The sequence below is a fragment of the Cupressus sempervirens genome, chromosome 11 (assembly GCF_028749045.1).
Source record: "Cupressus sempervirens isolate cs-2001-9-10 chromosome 11, ASM2874904v1, whole genome shotgun sequence".
In the NCBI taxonomy this organism is placed as follows: domain Eukaryota; kingdom Viridiplantae; phylum Streptophyta; class Pinopsida; order Cupressales; family Cupressaceae; genus Cupressus; species Cupressus sempervirens.
Window position 1 is genome coordinate 512,441,392 of NC_143128.1, and position 21,276 is coordinate 512,462,667.

A 21,276-nucleotide genomic window follows, 5' to 3' on the forward strand; every position below is an offset into this window, starting at 1 on the left:
TGCAGGATGATGTCTTTTCACATACTTTGCCAATATAAGTTCTTTCCTTTTTTGCATGTTGTCTCTTTCAAAATCTGTATCCTCATGCATATTTTCATTAGGTATTTGTTCATTTTCTTCTTGTTGGCTATTTTCAGAATCTGAATGAACATTTTTTGTATTTTGCAGCTCAGCTTCTGAATGTGTCTGCTATTTGATAATGGTGGTGAAGTTGCAATTTAGAATGACAATCAGCAACAAAATCTAGTATTTGTTGAGTCATAGACAGTGAATGTATACCTTCATTAAAGTATACAAAGGTCTTGTATTCCTTTGCTTTCTTGGTGTTTTCAATACTTTGAACTTCTGCAAGCTCATCAAATTTCACATTTGTGCTTTCTACTACTTTGTTAGTGTTAACATTCAAGCACTTATAAGCTTTGCTTCTAGTAGAATAACCAAGAAATGTGCCTTCCTCACTCTTTGTATCAAAATTTCCATTTCTAGACTCTTTATATATATAGCATTTGCATCCAAATATTTTCAAATGTTTTACATTAGGAGAATGCCCATACCATAATTCAAAAGGTGTTGCATTTGTACCTTTCTTGACTTGAACTCTATTAAGTGTGTAGACTGTAGTACTTATAGCTTCTCTCCAGTACTTGAGTGCAACATTTTTCTCCATCATTAAGGTTCAGGAATAGTCAATAACTGATCTATTCCTTCTCTCTTCTATACCATTTTGAGGTGGAGTCCTAGGTGCTGATGTCTACCTTTTGATTCCTCTTTCATTGCAAATTTCTTCAAATTCTCTTGATGTGAATTCACCTCCTCTATCAGATCTGAGAAATTTTAGGCTCTTTCCAATTTCTTTCTCAACTTTGGCCAAGTATCATTTGAACATTTGGAATGCATCTAATTTTTGTTTCAGGAACATGACTATCATCATCCTTGAATAGTCATCTACAAACAGCATTATGTATCTATCACCTTTGTAGCTTTTTACTTCTATAGGACCATACAAGTCAATATGAACTAGCTCTAATACTTCAATAGAAGTATAAGCTTTTCTTTTGAAAGTTGACTTGGTCATCTTTCCTAGTTGGCATTGTTTGCACATGATGTTAGGTTTCCTCAACTTTGGTAGTCTTTTGACTTTCTTCATCTTGCTAATGCTTATCAGATTGTCAAAATTTACATGACATAGCCTCTTATGCCATAAGCATACATCATTAGTTTGAACAATAAGACAAGAAGCATCTTCCATGTCTAGATAAAACAAGTTACTCCTAGTCTGATCACCTTTTCCTATTAGACTTCCTTGAGAATCATAAATCTTAGCAATTCCTTTTTTAAATTCAACCTTACATCCTATGTTGCCTAATTGTGAGACACTTAACAAGTTATAATTCATGCCTTCAACATAGTATGCATTATCACATGATATCTGTTCAGTAAGCTTGATACTACCTTTCCCTTTTATCTGACATGGTGCATTGTTACCGAATCTAACACTATTTCCTTCATATTGAATAAAGGTAATGAGCTTACTTTTATCTCTAGTCATGTGATGAGAGCATCCACTATCTATGATCCATCTATCATTCTTGTTCATCTAGGTTACTAGGGTAGTTGCTTCTTCTTCATCTGATTCATCCTTCATAGCCACATAGACTACTTCATCATCATTTTTGTCAGAGTCTTCTTCAACAATGTAGCATCTTTTGCCTTTACCTTTGTAGTCCTTGTTTTCCTCTTTCTTTTTCTTGAAGTTGTCTCCATCCTTGTAATTTTTCTTTTGTGTGCATCTGGTTGCAATGTGACCAAATTCATTACAATTGAAACAAATGATTGGTAGCTTACTTTTGAATTTTCCTCTTCCTCTGTGAAATCTTCTTGCTAGTAATGCCTCCAATTGGTCTACATCATCTTCATCAGTGTTGCTATCACTAGATACATACTTTTCTTTTCCATTCTTTTTCTTTGTTTGCACCTCATCATTGTCTTTTATCTGCATCTTATCTTTGAATGTCTATTCAAAGTTTTTTGGCTAGTAGTTGTCAAAGTTGGATAGCTCAAAGGCAGTGAGTCTTCCAATTATTCCTTCAAATGTCACTGTGTTGCCTAGTACACACCTTAGCTCTTGGATGGCTGATAATCTTATAGCATAGATGGGAAGCAAAGTTCTCAAGTATTTGCTACATATTGTTTCTTCTACTAACTATCCTCCTAGGCTTCTTATGGCACTGACTACTTCCTTCATCCTTGCACTGTATTGAGCAGCATTCTCTCCTTCTTCCATTTTCATATCATCAAATTTTCCTCTTCGGCTTTCTCTTTTGGCTCTCTTGACATTGTCATATCCTCCATAGATTCTTGATAATGTATTCCACATCTGATGTGAAGTATCACATCTTTTGATGTCATTATACTCGACATAGCTTAGTGTTGAAGCAATATCTAACATTGCTTGATTGTGCTCCTTATTCTTTCTCATATCATCTTCAGTGAGGGGTCTTGTAGGGTCTACATGATCAACTGTAATTGAGGTCTATGCATAGTTGCCTATTGATCTAAAGTGTAGCTTCATCAGACTTTTCGATGCAACAAAGTTATCTTTGTTTAGCTTGGGAACTTCTCTCTTGGACATCTTGATCTTCCTGTTGCTAGTACCTTGAAACAAATCAGTAGTGAGCTCTGATACCAATTGTTAGAATTATTTAGAATAACTGAGAGGAGGGGGGGGGGGGGGGGGGCTGAATCAGTTATGAATCAGTTATCCAAGGTCTAATGATGTCCAATAAAACTTTTTCTACAAATCCTTAATGGCACATAACTATAATTATCATGCATGCAATTAAACATTAAAAAACCATGAAAAGTAAACATGCATCACACCACAACACTAAGGATTTGATAACCCAGAAACCCTCCAAGAATAAGAAGGTAAAACTGGAGTGGGGATGATACCCACAAAATAACTGCACAATTGATTTCGACCACTTCTAATGGTCTACCCTGTTAAAGGCTACAACACATTGTTAAATGTGACCTTGTTAAAGGATTTAAGAACATTCAACTTGGAATGTCACCCTGTTAAAAGATTTACATAGAGCTGCTAGGCTCACCCAAGTCCATGGGATTTTCAGTCACCTTCTCAAAAGAATCTTTCATCCCTCTCTAAGGATATCCTATCCTCCTCCTAAGGATCTCTTTATCCTTCTCTTGAAGATCTCTTTATCCTTCTCCTAGGGATCTTCTATTCTTTTCTTGAGGCTTATCCACTTAGCTGTTAAGCTAACCTAGCAATGTAGGGTTTTCAATATCTAATATAATGGTAAGAAAGTATTAGAAGGGTTTTGACCTGATATAGATTGCAACCCTAACTGTGCAGATTTCATATCACTCTTCAATTCCTTTCTTTTCTTAGCTTCTCTTCCTTGCAGTGCTGACATCTTGTTCACCCTTCAAGATCTATCTCTTTGAGTTCTTCCACTCATTATGCCAATGCAATCTCTGGTCACTTGATTAACTCAGAGTCTTGATGCTCTGTTCTTACTCTTCTAGGATTCTTTGCATGATTACACTTATGACCAACTCCCTCTCATGCATGCACACTTGATCTTTGACCTGTAACTCCTTATAAAGAAGTTTTTTTCTTTATTTCTCACTCAAATATTAATTTTCTTTTGAGAACATGGTATTGTTTTTCCCTCCAAATTGTTTCTTCTGGAAACTTCATGATAAATCCATTAGCATTCGCCTTGGATTGGTTTGCATGGATTACATAGAATTTTGTAACATCTACTCATCATTCATAACTTCTAACTACTTCACAAAATTTGATGTAACAACCTTATCGTTGCTGTTCTGGTGAATCTTGTCTTAATAAATAATGCAACAACTCGACATTATTGGTTTACTGATGCTCGATACCTTTTGTGTTACTTGACTTCTTAATTTCATTTACTAGTGCTTGACCCCTAAAGCATTTTGGCTTTGCTCGACATTTGAAAACTTACTCAGCATCCATTATCTTTTTCTGCTACTTGGCATGGAAAGATTTTGTGTTACTTGGCATCTGAGTAATCACTCAGCTTATACTGAAGTTGAACTTGTTCGACTTCAACTGAGAATCTGTTTGGCTCTAACTAGCTTGATCGGCTCTTTCTAATGAACTTAGTTAATCCTTAAATCTTTGATATGTCTTAGTGTGTCCATCCTCTGTGTCTTAGAGTATGTCATCAATACACTATTTCATCAATGGCTTAGCTAATCCTATTACTTCATTACAACATCATAACTTCAACCTTTCTCTAGGTACTCTATTTACATCTTATTGATTGCCACCTCCTTGTTAATCAACCAATTGATAGTATTTGGATCACTAAAGAAATTGTCATTCCTGCAAGTAGCAAGTTTAACATCAATGACAAAAAAATGATTGAAAAAATTATTTACCAGTTCCATTATCCTTTATTCATGATCTTTTCAATCATTTTCAAAATGTTGGTCTTCAAATTCAGGAGAATAAGAATGGCATCTACATCACTCAATCTAAATACATCAAGGAGATATTGAAAAAGTTTGGTATGGAAGACTGCAAACTAGTTGGGACTCCTATGTGTACTGTATTGAAACTTACCAAGGATGATGAATCAAAGGAAGTAGATCAAACATTGTATAGATCTATGATTAGAAAGTTGTAGTATCTAGTGCATACAAGACCAAACATTGCTCTTGTAGTTGGTATTGTAGCTAAATTTTCAGCAAAACCAAAAGAAAACTACATGATGGCAATCAAAAGGATCATGAGATACATGAAAGGAATTGGAGATTATGGATTATGGTATAAACTTGGAGGAAATCTAGATTTAAAAGCATTTATTGATGTAGATTGGGCAGGGAATGTTGATGACAAAAAAATTAAAAGTGGATGAGCTTTCTTTCTTGGAAAGAGGTTGGTTTCTTGGACAATTAAAAAGTAGAACTGTACATCCTAGTCCATAACAGATGCTGAATATGTTGCTATAGCAATAAATTACTCAAACATTTTTTGGTTCAAAAAATTATTAGAAGGTATGAAGGAAGAAATCAAAGAACCTATTGTTATGTTTTGTGACAATAAAAGTGCAATTACCATATCCAAAAATCTAGTGATGAATTCTAAAACCAAGCATATTGTTATAAATTATCACTTTGTCAGAGAATTGGTAAATGATAAGGAGATCAAAGTGGAATATGTTCACACAAAGGAACAAATTGCTAACATATTCACAAAGCCTTTACCTAAGGATGCATTCCTATATCTAAGAGGTAAGTTAGGGGTCATTCTCCTATCTGAAGCTCACTAAAATATAGTTTTAGTGATGCATCAACAGGAATAGAATTGAAGATCTATCAGTTGATGTAGCAAAGAAATGAAGACATTGCATATGAATTAGTACTTAAGGTACATTGAATTTCATTTAAGTTTAAAGTTGCGTTGTCTTTGGCATGTGTTGTCAAAGAGTGAGAGTTTACTATCATATCTTTTTGAAATTTGCAAGAAAAAGAGAATTTATGCAAGAGGGAGAGATCACTATGAAAGAGGGAGATTACTGTATTTGAGGAATGAAATGTAAAAAAGGTGAAGCATTCTTTCAGTAAAGATTTGCTTTTAATTTTTATTCTACTATGACATGTTGTGTTGCTATCAATGCCAAAGAGGGAGATTGTTGGATACACTTGTTCAATTGTGTGTTGTCTTTGATGTTACACAAATGTCATATCAATTATCAGTTAGAGTCTACCAAGCTTAGTTGGTCAACAAGGAAAAAGACAAAGTCTACTAAGCTTAGAAGGTTAGCAAAGAAAGTTTATATTGTCTACCAAGCATTCTCAAGCTTTACCTTATGTAGACAGTTGTTATTGAGCTTTCAAGGTTAAGCAAGACAATTCATTGTCTACCGAGCTTACTCGATCATCAAAAGAAAATATGGCAGAAAATAGTTCTTACTTAGCTCTCATGGAGAGTGAAGGTAATTTAGTTCTTACTAAGTTAACTCAATAGCCAAGGGATTTTGTAGTGTTAACCAAGTTGAAATGGTTAACTCAAGAAATTATTTTTGCAATAGTGTTTACTGAGCAGGGTCAACCAATAAAGGATTTCATTATTTTGTAAAATAAAGTTTATTTTTTTAATGTAATATTTGTAGTTGACTGATGTATAGTTTATTAATAAATGTAACTTGTGAATGAGCCAACTTGATAATCTAAATGGTATATATAAGAGGTCAAGTTGCAAATTCTAAGTGTGTGTGATGGATTTGATGTGAAATGAGTGCAAAGAAGAACTGATTATTGTGAGAGTGAATTTTGAAGGATGATCAGAGATCATTGAGGAGAAACAAAGCTATATTTGATCAAGAAGGATCTATTAACATGCATGCACCTCTTAGTAACTTGTCATATCTTGAATAGATCCATTACTTCATCTTAATAGGTGAATCAGTTTCTAAATCCTCTAACAAGGTAGACTTAATAGTATTTGTACAAATCTCTTAATTGAGTGCATACTTTATTGTATGTTTGTAAATCCTCTAACAAGGTGGACCTAGTAGTCCTTTGTGCTCCTAACAAGGTAGATCACCAGAAGTGGTCAATATAAGCCTTAATATGCTAACTTTATGCTGTAGTATTGAAGTTTTGTGGGTATCATCCCCACAAAACATTGTGTTCTTCTATGTGATGAATATTGTATATTTCAATATTAATGCATTCCATAGAATAGATTGATTTGTGGTAAATTTAAAGAGAAAAATTTTAAAGTTACTAATTCACCCCTCCCCTCTCTCAGTAACTTATCATATCTTGAATATTTCCAACAATGTACACTAGGTAACTTGGTTAATGAAGGGTCACTTGGTATACACTGGGTAACTTGGTGAATGAAGAGTCACTTGGCATACACTGGGTAACTCAGTTAATAAAGAGTTACTTGGCATATATTGGGTAACTCAATTAATGAAGGGTCAGTTGGTGTATACTGGGTAACTTGGCAAATGAAGAATCACTTGGCATACATTGGGTAACTCGGTTAATGAAGAGTCACTTGGTGTACACTAAGTAACTTAGTTAATGAAGGGTCACTTGGCATATACTTGGTAACTTGGTGAATGAAGAGTCACTTGGCATACACTAGGTAACTCAGTTAATGAAGAGTCACTTAGCATACATTGGGTAACTTGGTTAATGAAAGGTCACTTGGTGTACACTAGGTAACTTGCCGAATGAAGGATCACTTGGCATATACTGAGCAACTTGGAAAATGAAGGGTCACTTGGCATATATTGGAGCTACAATAACTTGACATCAACATGCAGAATGAACAAAATGAGCAGGATAACAAGGCAACCTATGATGCTCCTACATCAGACAACTAGGCTTGAAAAGGAATGATTCTCCTGAATCATTGAGAGGTCACAATTTGAGTGGAATAAAAGTTAGATTGAGAAATCCATGAAGCATCTTCAATAGGCCTATTCTTCCACTTTACCAAATATTCATAGTAATCTTTTACTCTTGTGCTCCTACCAACTCTCTAATCCAATATTTGTTCAACTTCTTCAATTTGATTCTTATGATAATCGTTTAATACAACTTCACCATCTGACTCATGATACTTATACAAATTAGAAATATTGAATATAGGAGATATATCCATGTCATCAGGTAACTCAACTTCATAAGCATTACCACTATAAAACTTCTTAAAGATCTTATAGGGTCCAAATTTCTTTATCTTTAGCTTACTATATGTTCCAACTAAGAATCTTCCTTTCTTAAATGAACCATCACCTCATCACCAACTTGAAAATCATGGTGTCTTCTAGACTGATCAACATTCTCCTTATACTTTTGATTACTTTTTTCCAACCTCAACTTCACTTCCTTATGCAAAGACTCCATCAAATCAGAAAATTCTTCTCCTGCAGTGCTTTTCTTTTCTTTACTAGCAACATCTTTCAAATTTGATATACCTCTAGGTACTCCTATTCATAGAATTATTATATGAAAATTCAACTTGTGCCAATACCATCTCCCAATTACTTGGCTTACTCCCAACTAAACATCTTAGAAAATTGCCCAAGCTTCTATTCACAACCTCTGTCCATCCATCTATTTGTGGATGGAATGTAGAGCTGAACTTCACCTCAATATCCATCTTCTTCCACAAAGTCTTCCAAAAATAGCCAACAAACTTACTATCTCTATCTAAAATAATACTTCTTGGTGATCCATGCAATCTCATAATCTCTTTAAAGAAAAGTTTAGCAACATGCTCAGCATCTGATGTCTTCTTACATGGTATAAAATGAGCCATCTTAGAAAATCTATCCACTACAAAAAATATAGAATCATACCCCTTCACTGTCTTAGGCAATCCAAGAACAAAATCCATATTGTTGTTAGTCCAAGGTTTCTTAGGAACAATAATAGGTGTATACAAACCAATATTTTGACTCACTCCTTTGCAACTTGAAAAACTCCATAGCTCTTTAAAAATTTCTAAACATCCTTATACATTTGTGGCCAATAATACTTTTCTTTCATCAAACTCAATGTCTTATCAATTCCAAAATGTCTAGCTAATCCATCACTATGCTTTTCCTTAATCAGATTTAACCTCATAGGACTTCTAGGAATACACAACTAAATATCTTTGAACAACATACCTTCTTGAATGAAATATTCATCATACTTACTTATGTGATCTATCAGATTTGGTGCTTTGCACTCTCTCCATGCCTCAGAAAAATTAAGATCAGCATCATACAATTCTTTCATTTCACCAAAACCAAGAACTTCAATCTTCATTTCAGTCAACAAAGAACATCTTCTACTCAATGCATTAGCAACTCTATTAGTAACTCCACTCTTATGCTTGATCACAAATGTAAAACTTTGCAAGTACTCAACCCACTTCATATGTTTTTGATTCAATTTATGTTGACTTCCCAAGTATTGTAAATCTTTGTGATCAGTATACAACACAAACTCTTTAGGAATCAAATAATGGCTCCACTTCTTCAAGGCTTGAACAATAGCATAAAACTCTTGATCATACACAATATATTTCCTTTTAACATCATTTAACTTTTCACTAAAGAAAGCAATAGGCTTACCTTCTTGACTTAATACATCTCCTATTGCATTGCCACTTGCATCACATTCAACTTGAAACACTTTGTTGAAATCAGGCAAAGCCAATATAGGTAATTTAACAACTTTTTGTTTCAAAGTCTCAAAACTCTTATCAGCTCCATGTGTCCACTTTAATTCTCCCCTCATTGTTTCAGTCATAGCATTACAAACAACACTGAAATTATTTATAAACTTTTTGTAAAAACTAGCCAAACCATGAAATGATCTTACATCACCCACATTCTTAGGTGTAGGCCATTCCAAAATTGCTTTAATCTTCTCAGGATCCATCTTCAATCCATTAGCTGAAATCACAAATCCCAAATACACAATCTCCTCTTGCATAAAAGAACACTTTTTTAGATTAATCAATAGCTTTTCCTCTTCCAACCTATGCAATACTTGTCTAATATGCTCAAGATGTTCTTCCTTATTCTTGTTGAATATCAAAATATCATCCAAATAAACAATCACAAACTTACCTAAGAATATTTTTATAACTTCATTCATCAACCTCATGAAAATACTAGGTGCATTAGTCAAACCAAAAGGCATAACCAACCATTCATACAAACCATCTTTTGTCTTGAAAGTAGTCTTTCATTCATCACCTTCTCTAATTCTAATTTGATGATAGCCACTCTTCAAATCAGTCTCGGTAAAATATTTTGCTCCACTCAAACAATCGATTATGTCATCCATCCTTGGCATAGGAAACTGACATTTCATCGTAATTTTGTTAATAGCTCTAGAATCAATATGCATTCTCCATTCTCCATTATTTTTAGGTGCTAATACAATAGGTATAGCACATGGACTCAGGATTTCTATGATCAAACCTTTCTACAACAACTCGTGCACTTGTCTATTAAGTTCTTCATTCTTTACAGGTGTCAATCTATATGGTGCTTTGTTTGGGAAACTAGCTCCAAGGATCAGATCCATACAATGACTTATACTTCTTACTAGAGGTAAACCATTAGGAATATCATCAGCAATAATTTCTTTATACTCATTCAGCAATTCGATAATTTCTACTGGCACTTGGTTATCACTATCTATTGTCACTCAACCATTACTAGCTTTTGCTACTCGGTCATCACTACCAACACTCAGTCCTCTAGGAACCATGGAAAAATATACTTGATTCTTTTTCATTTCCTTTTCAAATTGTTTCCCATTAACCATGCAAATTTTTACAGCAGTACAATTAACCTCATCTGGACTTTCAGTCAAAGGCAGCAATGTTTGTTTCTTCCCATTTACCCAAAGAGTATATTGATTCAATCTTCCATCTTGTACAACATATCTATCATATTGCCAAGGTCTACCCAACAAATTATGACAACATGGGCATAATATCACACAAAACTTCATTGAAGTAATGTCCAATTTTGAACTTCACAAGGCATTGTTCACTTACCAATATCTTATGCTCATCTTTAATCCATGAAACATGATAAGGTTTGGGATGTTTTAGCCTCTACAACTACAACTTGGTAACCAGCTCTTCTAATGCCAAATTTGTAGAATGTCCACTACGAATAATCACCTTGAAACATTTTCTAACCACCTTACATCTGGGCATGAAAAGACTTTTCCTTAAAACAGGTTCCTCATTACTTCCCTTATTACATAAGGTTCTTCTCACCATCAGATTTTCTCCAGCCTCAAGTCCACTTGGTGAACCCTCATCATCTTCTTGAATCACAACATTTTTGTTACCTTGCCTACTTTTAGATGATCTACATTCAAAAGATCTATGTCCCTCTTTACCACATCTAAAACAATTACCATGAAATTTGCCTCTAGAATAGGAATTACCTCTTCCTTGGTAAGAATTAGTGCCTCCCTAGTAAGAATTACCACTTTTCCATTCTGTCTTGCATTTTTCATCATTCTTCTATTTAGATTTTCCTTTATCCTACATAGAACTATCAGATTTGCCACTTTCTCCATAAGATCTACCTCTGCCTCTTTAGAATCTACCATCTCTACCTCTTTGTCTTTCTTCATATTTCTTTGTCAAGATCTCCTCAACTTTCAAGACATATTGATATGCTTCTTCTACACTTTCCAACTTCACAAAACTTATTTCATCTTGAATTCCAGATCTCAATCCATTAATGTACCTTGCAATTTTTTCAACATCATCATCCACATGTCCAGACCTGATGTCCAATCTATAGAATTCCTTGGTATATTATTTCACAGTCATGTCCTTTTGTTTCAAATTTTGCATCTTTCTCAACAAGTTAACTTGGTAATTAGTAGGAAGGAATTTGTTCTTTGCCTTTTTCACCATCGTTGGCCAAGTTCTGATCTTCTCCTTTCCTCTCCTTTTTCTATTAGTTTGCAAGTGTTCCCACCATAGTGATGCATGACCTTTCAACCTAGTGATTGAAATCTTCACCTTTCTATTATCAAGAGTGTTTTCATACTCAAAGAACTTCTCCATATTAGAGATCCAATCCAACATAGCATTGGTATCTAGTTTTGTAGCTGAAGGGTAGATTAGTTTTGTTTTCCTGTTATTTACTTTCACTTGCATGTTAATAATTATGAATTCTTGAAGACTAGTAACAAATTAATCTATCGAGTTACAACATTTTGTGAAGTGATTACTGAGTATCAACAATGACTAGTTATTTAAGACATCCAAGGGATCTATGGATTTTTTTTTTGTGGTAATTGATTCACCCCCCCTCTTAGTTACTCCATCTATAATTCCAACACTTATGTGGTAGGCTCCTTAGTCTTCTACCTTTCTTCACAGTAGCTCTTGAATAGTTTTGAAATATCTCCTTGATTTCATTCCAAGTCCTTTGTGTAACATATGCCCTAGCCATTAGGTCTAGGGCTTCCATGCTTTCTTCTTGCACACCTCTTAGAAAAAGATACTTCTTAGATTCTTCATTTAGGTTATGTTGTGTATTCCACTACACAATGAACAATAATTTGGAAACATAGTCTTCCAAAATTTCACTCTCCTGCTGTGGCATTTTAAAAATGTCACCCCCTTCATATCTTGACCTCTATAATATTCTTTATATTTCTGAAAAAATGAATTACTCATTTCAGTCCAGTTTGCTACAGCATTTGCACCCAACCCCATGAACCATCTTAGAGCAGCCTACTTCAGAGTAGAGGGAAACAAATTCAATATATGGGCATTAGTTGTGTATTCATAGCCCCTACAAAGAATGTCAAACTAAAAGAGAAAGATTTCAAGGTCTTCTATAATAAGGCCATAGAATTTTGGAAGGGAAGCAACAAGTATGTTCTTCAAATTTTGATTCCCTTGCTAAGGTGGAATAGGAAAAGGAAAGGTAGGCATAGTCATTCTTGGAGGAAGAAGTGGTGCTTGATAGATAATGATGGCCAGTGGATTATCTTAATACCCAAGCTCAGCAAAAAGGTCATTCAAGTGGAGTGATTCTTGTAAATATGAAGGAAGTATTTCAGCTTGAATGTTAGTAAATAGATTTTCGAAAGGTTTTCTTCGTTGTTCTCTGTTTGGGGTTCATCTAGTTTAGGATGAAAATCATTGGATGGTTCTTCTTGATTATCACAAGGAAGGAATGCATAACATGCCTCTTTAACACTAAACTCTATTCTACAAGGAATAGAAGTGCAACTATAAAGATCGGTTTGAATTAATGCCATCCCTAGTAACAGTGCAAAAAATGCTTGACCAAAGAAAGGGATCAAAATCCTATAGCAATGGATTGCTTAACCTAGGTTTGCACATCCCAAATTGTTCTAACCCAACTCATTTGGACTCATTATTTTATCAACCAAGGACATAAACTTGGAATGGTGCTCAGAAAGTATATGCTTCATACTTCTCTCAACTTAAGAAATACTCTATGGAAATTAAAACTCTTATGCTATTCAAAATCTATGCTAGAGCAAAGAATCAAAACTATTTTGACAAATCATGAAAATATAGCTAATAACTACTTGAATTGCCTATGCCACAGGAACAACCCACAAATTCTGCAATTAGTGGTTGTAGGAACAAGTGAGTCTACTCTAGTTCCATGAACTGAAGGTAAATCCTATACTAACTAGTTAGTTCTTTCTCTATGTGGGCCCCCATAGAGAAGTGAAGTGGAATGACTCAAAGATGGAAAACTAAAATGATCTTCTTATTCATAACAATAGTAAACATACATACTGATAAACACCAAGATTATATTCAGTACTCAAAAACTCAAAAACTTCTTTCTACTATCATGCCCACACTAATCCATGGCAATCACAACTAAATTTATTTATTTTTAAATTTAAAAATAAAAATAAAAAAATAAGATACCACTAACTAAGTTCCAACATTGATAATTCAATAGTTTCATTATTCATTCAGTCAAATGACTTTATTACTAATATTAACTTTACATACTCTTATCCCTCTTTACTAGTGTCTATAGGAGAGTTGTTAAATTATTAAATTTACCTTATAAATCATTGTTTATCCTCTATAAAATTATTGCTTAATAAATTTTATCAATAAATTCTAATAATTCCAACTAATTAGAAGACATTTCCACTAGCCCCATACATTATTAGTTAGTCAAAAGAATTGAACATCTTATACCTACATTCTACTTAATTCCCAAATTACCTATATCTATCCATACTTGAAGTGTCAATACAAAACCTTAATGCCGATGTATATATATAAATATATATAGGAAAAATTTACATTACTATCTATTCCAAGTCTGACCCATCTGATAATGCTCTGAGCTAAAATTCTCAATAACCTAGAATAACATGTAAACTTTTAATGAAATTTAGTTTTTCTATAGTAATGATTCTTTTCTAATTCTCTAAAACTAAATCATCTTCATAATACACTAAAGGTAATACTAAAATTAACATCCTTAATATGATACTCCAATTATCCCTCTAATTACAAATGTCCTAAGTTACCCCACACCCATTATTACCTTATTTAGTTAAATAATGAAAATATAACATCCATATACATTAATATCCTACACTCTTACTTTCCACCTACCCTTTACTACCTACAATAGCTCATAGTCTACATTTTATTAATTTCTAGTAATTACCTATATGACACTTGTCCCCATCCACCCCATTTTCTCCCCAGTTGCTTAGACCACACAAATTTTTCTTTCCTCCATGGTGCAGGTGCCTAAGGAAGTTTTCTGACTAGATGACAAGCATGATTACCTCCTTACATGAGTCAAATCATGTACTCCTTTTGTTAAGGACTATGCATTTTAAAAGAAAAACCCAAGAGTAAGTCGACTTGCAACATGGTTGATAAAAGCTGGCAGTAATGACCTTTTCTAGGCATATTTGTATGGGTGTAAAAAGGGATATTAAATACCATGTCTAATCCCAAAGACATCAAGGCACCTAGGATGGGATGGAATATTTCTAACATGTCATGTCAAAAAATGGGCTAGGAAAATTGTTTAAATATTTCTAAGCATATAACGCCTAGGGAAGAGGTAGTCTCCATATTTAATAAAGAGCATAGGCATTTTAGACTATTATCCAAAAAAAAACTACTACACCCTTCCCAAGAGTGAATTGACCAAGTACCCTTTTGATCCATGGTAGGTTTAGATGTTACTTACCTTTTTGTAATGGTAAAAGACACTAACTGATAGGATAGTATTTCAAATTTCTCTTTTTTTTTTCATTATTTAGTCAAAGTCTCATCATGATTTATTGACATTATATTTTATGGCTGACAAATTTTTAATGAGGTGGTTGCACAAGTTATATAGTAAATCTTATAATAGTCATGATAATAATATCTTATTGAGGGTATGCTATTTTTTAATTGGACTGTATTGGCAAGACATTATTTGATGTTGCTCATACATTTTTCAGAGAATTGATATGCATCTACAACACTTATTTTAAGTTGAGCTTATTTTCTTGTTCCTTCCATTTTGTGTTACTCTATGTAACATTTATCAGGCTAAGATAATTGATCCATGCATTATAAGTACCTTGGTTTAATCCATATTACAAAACTATTGTAGGATCATGACAACTATCCTAATTATTCTCAAACTTAAATTGCAAATTCTTTTTTAAAATTTTGTAACACATTACAACTTTTTCATATAAATCAAAGAACTTCAAATACTCCAATTATATTGTTGATATCTTTCCATCATCACCACAAATTTCATCATCAATTCAAACATAGACTACACTTGATATGTTCAAGATTGAACTCAAATACATCTGAATTATCCATATAAAACTTATGAAAATAAGAATAACAAATGATAATCTCCTATTCTTTATCCATTGTATATCATGATACAATATCTTTTCTTCAATATATTTTATCCAAGTAAAGAAATAGCATCATCAAAAAATGAACTTTTCCTTTATGTACAACACAATACCAAGCAAGCAATAGGGTGGTGGAATCATCATATTCAAGATACAAAATGAAAGAACCTTTAGAAGCAAGATAGTTCATAATATCTCTATGGACATATGTATGAGTCCAATTAACATCATTACATCAATACAATTAAATACACTTGACATAACAAATAGAGTTGTCCTCCATTGCAATTCAAAAACAATGATGTGCTCTTCTTCTATTCAAAGGTAAAACTTCACAAACTCCAAATGTCCAAAGCATCAAGCAAAAACCCTGAAAATAAGAGACAAATGTAGAACCATGGAGGCTCACCTCCCAACCTAGGCCTCAAGGAGGCCACCCCCTGCACTAGGGGAAACAAGGCTCAATTGGGATACATAAAGCAACATCATAGCAACAAGAACCAACATGAATACCATAGTTTAACAACACATTTACAATCCCCAACCAAGGCTTGCACAATGATTCACAGATGGAATCATAAACATTGGGTGAAGGTGGGCTCTTCAAGGAGGAGAATTCAATATCCTTGTGAAACAACCAATCTTGCAATTGCAATATTTCAATAAGGCTTCCAAGAAACATCCCACAACAAGGCTATTAATAACACATGCCTCAACAAGGCTATAAACACTTAACTCCTCTTCACATATCGTCACTTATACCTCCATAGAACAAATTGCAATATTTCAATAAGGCTTCCAAGAAACATGCCACAACAAGGCTATCAACACTTACTCCTTGTCACATATCCTCACTTATACCTCCCAATGAACAATAGAAAGACATATTGCTTCAATGGAGCCCATACTCCATGAAATCTATCCCCTCTCCAAGAGAAGGATTTCTTAGCTCCAATGTCAAGCCCAAATAACCCCTTCACCCCAAGGCTTCTCTTCCCTCCCAAGGCTGAGTGAAGCCTTCACACCCAACATGACATTCAATCCACCACAAAAAATTCAAGAAACAAGATCAAATGCAAGTAAATCCAACATGCTCATTTACATACACAATAACTACAACATACACTACATGCAACACATAAATCTTAAAAAAACACTTTTGTAATCTCCATTATTCAACTCTCAAGAGATAAGAAAATTCATGGCACAGAGCACTAACCTCTTTCCAAGCTAATGGCTATGAAGTGGTGATGAAGAGCTACCTTCTTTTTCCAAGTTTTCCTCCTACAAACCCTAAGTGTCTCCACAATTAGAGAGTGGGTGAACAACCCTTAATTTTGGCACAAGCTCCCTAAAAAGACCTCTACTTCCAACCCCACCTACCCCCCTTACACCCTTGTACCTTCCTACCAATAAGAACTTAACCAAGTGGAGGGGTAAGGAAAGAAGTCATGTAACACTCTAATTTTCGAATTGGCTTGAAAATGGCTAGTTTAAAGGGTCTCCTAATTCCCCTAGGCCAACTTATGGGTATATTTAATCCCCTGACCTATACTACTACCATGTGGAAGACTTATTTTTACCAAAATAAGACTTGGGAACCACTTTTAGGCTCTCTAAAGTTCCTACCAAATTTTAAATTTGAATATCATCATGAAGGTGACTCATCCTAACACCCTCCAAGGTGGGCTAACTTAATTTCATAATGGGAATTAAATTCAGGTTAATTGACTTCATGCTGAAAACCCTATATGACATGTCATTTACACATAGATAACACAAGTATCAAATGGTACACACATTAAAACACTTACACATCACGATGACATGTCTCTAAATAATCACGTTCTTTAAACTTATAACACCCATGCACAATCACATTATGAAACAAACACAATACAACAAGGTTTTTAATCTTCCAAAGATTCACCTTGGCTTTACTGTGTTCACATAGGTTTGAACCTTGTTTCCCCAAATAATCTCCATGGTTCAACTTTCTTGCACACTCAACTTAATGTCAGTAGCCCAATGAAATAATATAGAAATACATGTAGATAAGTGCAGAATAATCCAATATCACTTAATTGCATCAACATATTTAGTTATCTTCCATCTAATCATTTCCATAAAATATTCAAAATATTGAAATATCAAGATATGTATAACATTAATCTTTCTAATCATAACAAAATTACCATTCTAAATACCATCACAAACCTTGTCTATAATAACAATTAAACACCAAAGTCATATCTATTAAGTCATTAAAACATGTAAAATGGATCTTAGTATATATTTCATAAGTGAACATCACTATTGTGCAAACTTGTTACTAGTATCCTTTCAAATCAACTGACCAAAGTGATATTTCTAACTATGTCCTTTTATCTCATTAAGAGGTGTGTGTTCCCCTGCAGTTAATTTTCTCATGCCATTGAATGTTTCCAATCTATGTCTTCATATTTTAAAACAAATCTATGAGTGCAACCATTATGTTTGTTAACTTTTGATCTATACTCATTGTTATTTCTTATGAGAGTGAAAGTTAATTCATCTCCCCTAAGTGTCTAGTAATCATACCTTGAATCTCGTGATTGGGTTCTCAGCTTGAATCTATTGAGTTTCATTTTCCATGTGGTCTCATCTTATTGACCTAATGTTATTGTATATGGTATCAACCTTATAATAATCAAAATCTACATCAGTCTCTAATAGGATCTCATAAATCATTGGTAATAACGAAAATGTTGATCATGACGTAATTAACTCCTAAATGTATTCATTCCTTACAATTTATAATAGGATATGAGTGTGGACCTTACATCTACTAAAAAAAACTAATTAACAAAAAGCTTATCTGGAACATAAACTTCTAGCTATTTAAGCACAAACTAGGAACACAATTGATAGATTCTACACTACATCAACTACCAAAAAAAATGATGGCATTGAATATTACAATAGATGAATTAACTCTGGCACTAAATGGAATAGGAATTTAGGAGCTCATGATCCATATATTTCCTCTACTTAAGGCTATCAAGTAACGTGAGCAACTGCTTTGACTCCCACTTTCCTAAAAATAGATACCAACTATTATGGACAAAATGGTTGGCGATGTGGAAGGTCATTAATGAAATCTTCCATTGTTTTATTGGGCTATCAACTCCACTTAGCTAAGTTGACTTCACCTATAAGTCTTTAAAATATTAGCTCCTCCAAAGTAATAACATACATCGAGACTAATTCAAAATATGTCATCTAAATTAGTTTACCCTATGTCATATTGCTGCAAGAGAACTATCCAACCTAGCTAATGAAGAAAGAACATTATTCTCACTACTTTGTAATCAAATGACATATCATTTCATATCATATTCATTTTAGTCCTAGAAATTAATTATGCACACATTTGTCTGAAATTATCATAAACATCATGTTCTTAAACATCAAAGTCTTTAGAAAGTTTGCAAATTCAACTAAAAATGAAATGATAAAATAGACCATCTTCTGGTCTCATCACCCGTACTAACAAATAAACCCACAATAAATAAGGAAGGTAAATTAATGCTATGGATAACACAATATCAAATATTAGTAATAGTGTTAGTAAAAGAACATTCTCATGTATTCCCAAACATGCTAAGTTACCTATATTATTCTAAAATAAAGGGTAAATTGATCCCATGAAAGAAAAAGATTAGGAAATGGAAAACTACTGATATTTTCCACAATCCTTTCTTGATTGTCAATATGATACCAAGGGTATATTTGAAGTATACTAAGTATATGTAGCATGCTTCTAACATAGCAATATAATTTTACTTAATATAAAAAAGGAGTAAGATCATTAATGAATGTACTACACAATTGCTATTTATTTTATTTATAGGTGGGTATTTCATTACTACTTTTTTTTTATAACAGAATATATTTTTATTGTATATTCCCTCTATGTTTTTTGATAACATCATTATCAAATATTCAATGCTAACTTTGTATCTATTTATTTAAATGTCTTTTTCTATTCCTAAAGAATAAATTGAGGTAATTGCCTGACAAAAATATGTATCAATCATTTTTGTTTTTTCACTAATTTCTTCCATACTAACTATAATTAGTTATTTTGGTTTTATATTATTTTTTCTTACTTTCACCTCAATTTTATTCATAGGGTTAAGTAGTACATAACTTATTTGAAATAGAAAAACCTCAATAGGAATTGAAGTTCTAAGTCAATTCATGGTAATATGTAGATTACCAATTAATCCTTACCTATTCTTTTAAAATAAAATGAATATGATTGAAGTTTTCTTATCTGGAATTGTGTTAGGTCTAATTCCTATAACTTTGACCAAATTATTTGTAACTCCATATTTATAGTATTGACGTGGTGATGAATTTGATATTTGATTTAGGACCATATTATGAATAGGTCACATACTAATTTAGAGGGATCAAATTTCATTATCTTTTTTAGCCTAAGTGACAAGAAGATCGATCAGAAAAAGGCAAAACAAAGAAGGATCATGCTCTGTAGAATTTGAACCTACAACATCAGGTTTTGGAGACCTGTGTTCTACCAAACTGAACTAAGAGCACTTTTCTTTTTCTTGAAAGAAAAGAAGGGTTTGCATGTCATATGCCCCAATCACTTATTTTATTATTTCTTTGTTTCATTCAATTAAATAACTAGCATTCAACTTTTTACTTTTTTTATGAATGATTTAGGATTAAAAATGATAGAGATAATGGGATTTGGACATGCAACATTTTGTAACCAAAACAAATGCCCTACCAAGCTATGCTACATGCCTTTTAATCATGAATATTTTTTATTAAATATTAAATATTAAAAATATTTAATATTTGTTTCCACATTTATCTATCTTCCCATGTGAATGGACTGTACATACAGAAGATATAATTTAGAAGATTTCTATTAATGATAGTACTGGATTACTTACTATTATATAGTTATTCGTATCATATTGTAGAAAAAAAATTGTGCCAAATACAAATATTTTCTTGTAGATATTCATGTAAACTACAGATGTAGTTGATCATATTATATATTTATCATTTTTGAGAAGGAGAACTTACAAACAATGCAAGATACATAACATATCTTTTCACAATGCCCATGTTAGCTACTTTATGCTTGGGATTTTTAGCTACTTTATTAATTAAGATAAATCATTTTTCCCCAGATGCTCTGAATTTTTCCCTTTTTTTACTTTCAATTATTATTTTTCTTTCTTGCAAACCCAAAATAAATAATGATGTTAGATTCATTTTATTTTATTCTTGGATAAAGAAAAATTTAGAATGGGAGGTTGAAGTTAGGATAAATATAAAAGTAAAAATATAGATCCAAATGTTCCTCAAATAGTAATCTACTTGATAATCTTAATTAATTTTGTATTATTTTACAATTTTACTATGATGGCTCTATTATGTTGGACAATACCCCTACACTCAAGAGTTTCACTAAATTCAAATTTTGAGATCTTTATTATCTCCCTCTACTTCAATTTTAGGCTTATCTTCCTAACAGATTCACCAATGCACATAGTGAATTCTTTTGGTCTTTGTAGGAACAATATCACTATCTACTGAGGTTAAATTTTCAAGATATTTTTTGATGTTAGACCATTTCTTTCCTAGCCTCACCTTGGCTCTAATACCAATTTATAATTTCAAATGAAAAGAGAAACAACATAAAACATTAAAAAAAGACAAAATACAATAAACATAATATTTATATTGATTTTACAATTTCCTATGTCCACTCTAAAGAAAGAAATTTTTATA

The 21,276-nt window shown here is 32.9% G+C and overlaps 1 non-coding gene across 1 annotated transcript; it reads right to left on the reverse strand.

Annotated features, from left to right (window-relative positions):
- Positions 1-19,990: 19,990 nt before the first annotated feature.
- On the reverse strand, positions 19,991-20,064 carry TRNAW-CCA (transfer RNA tryptophan (anticodon CCA)). Its single transcript has one exon. It is a non-coding gene; the product is annotated as a tRNA-Trp (tRNA).
- Between the last annotated feature and the right edge of the window lie 1,212 nt (positions 20,065-21,276).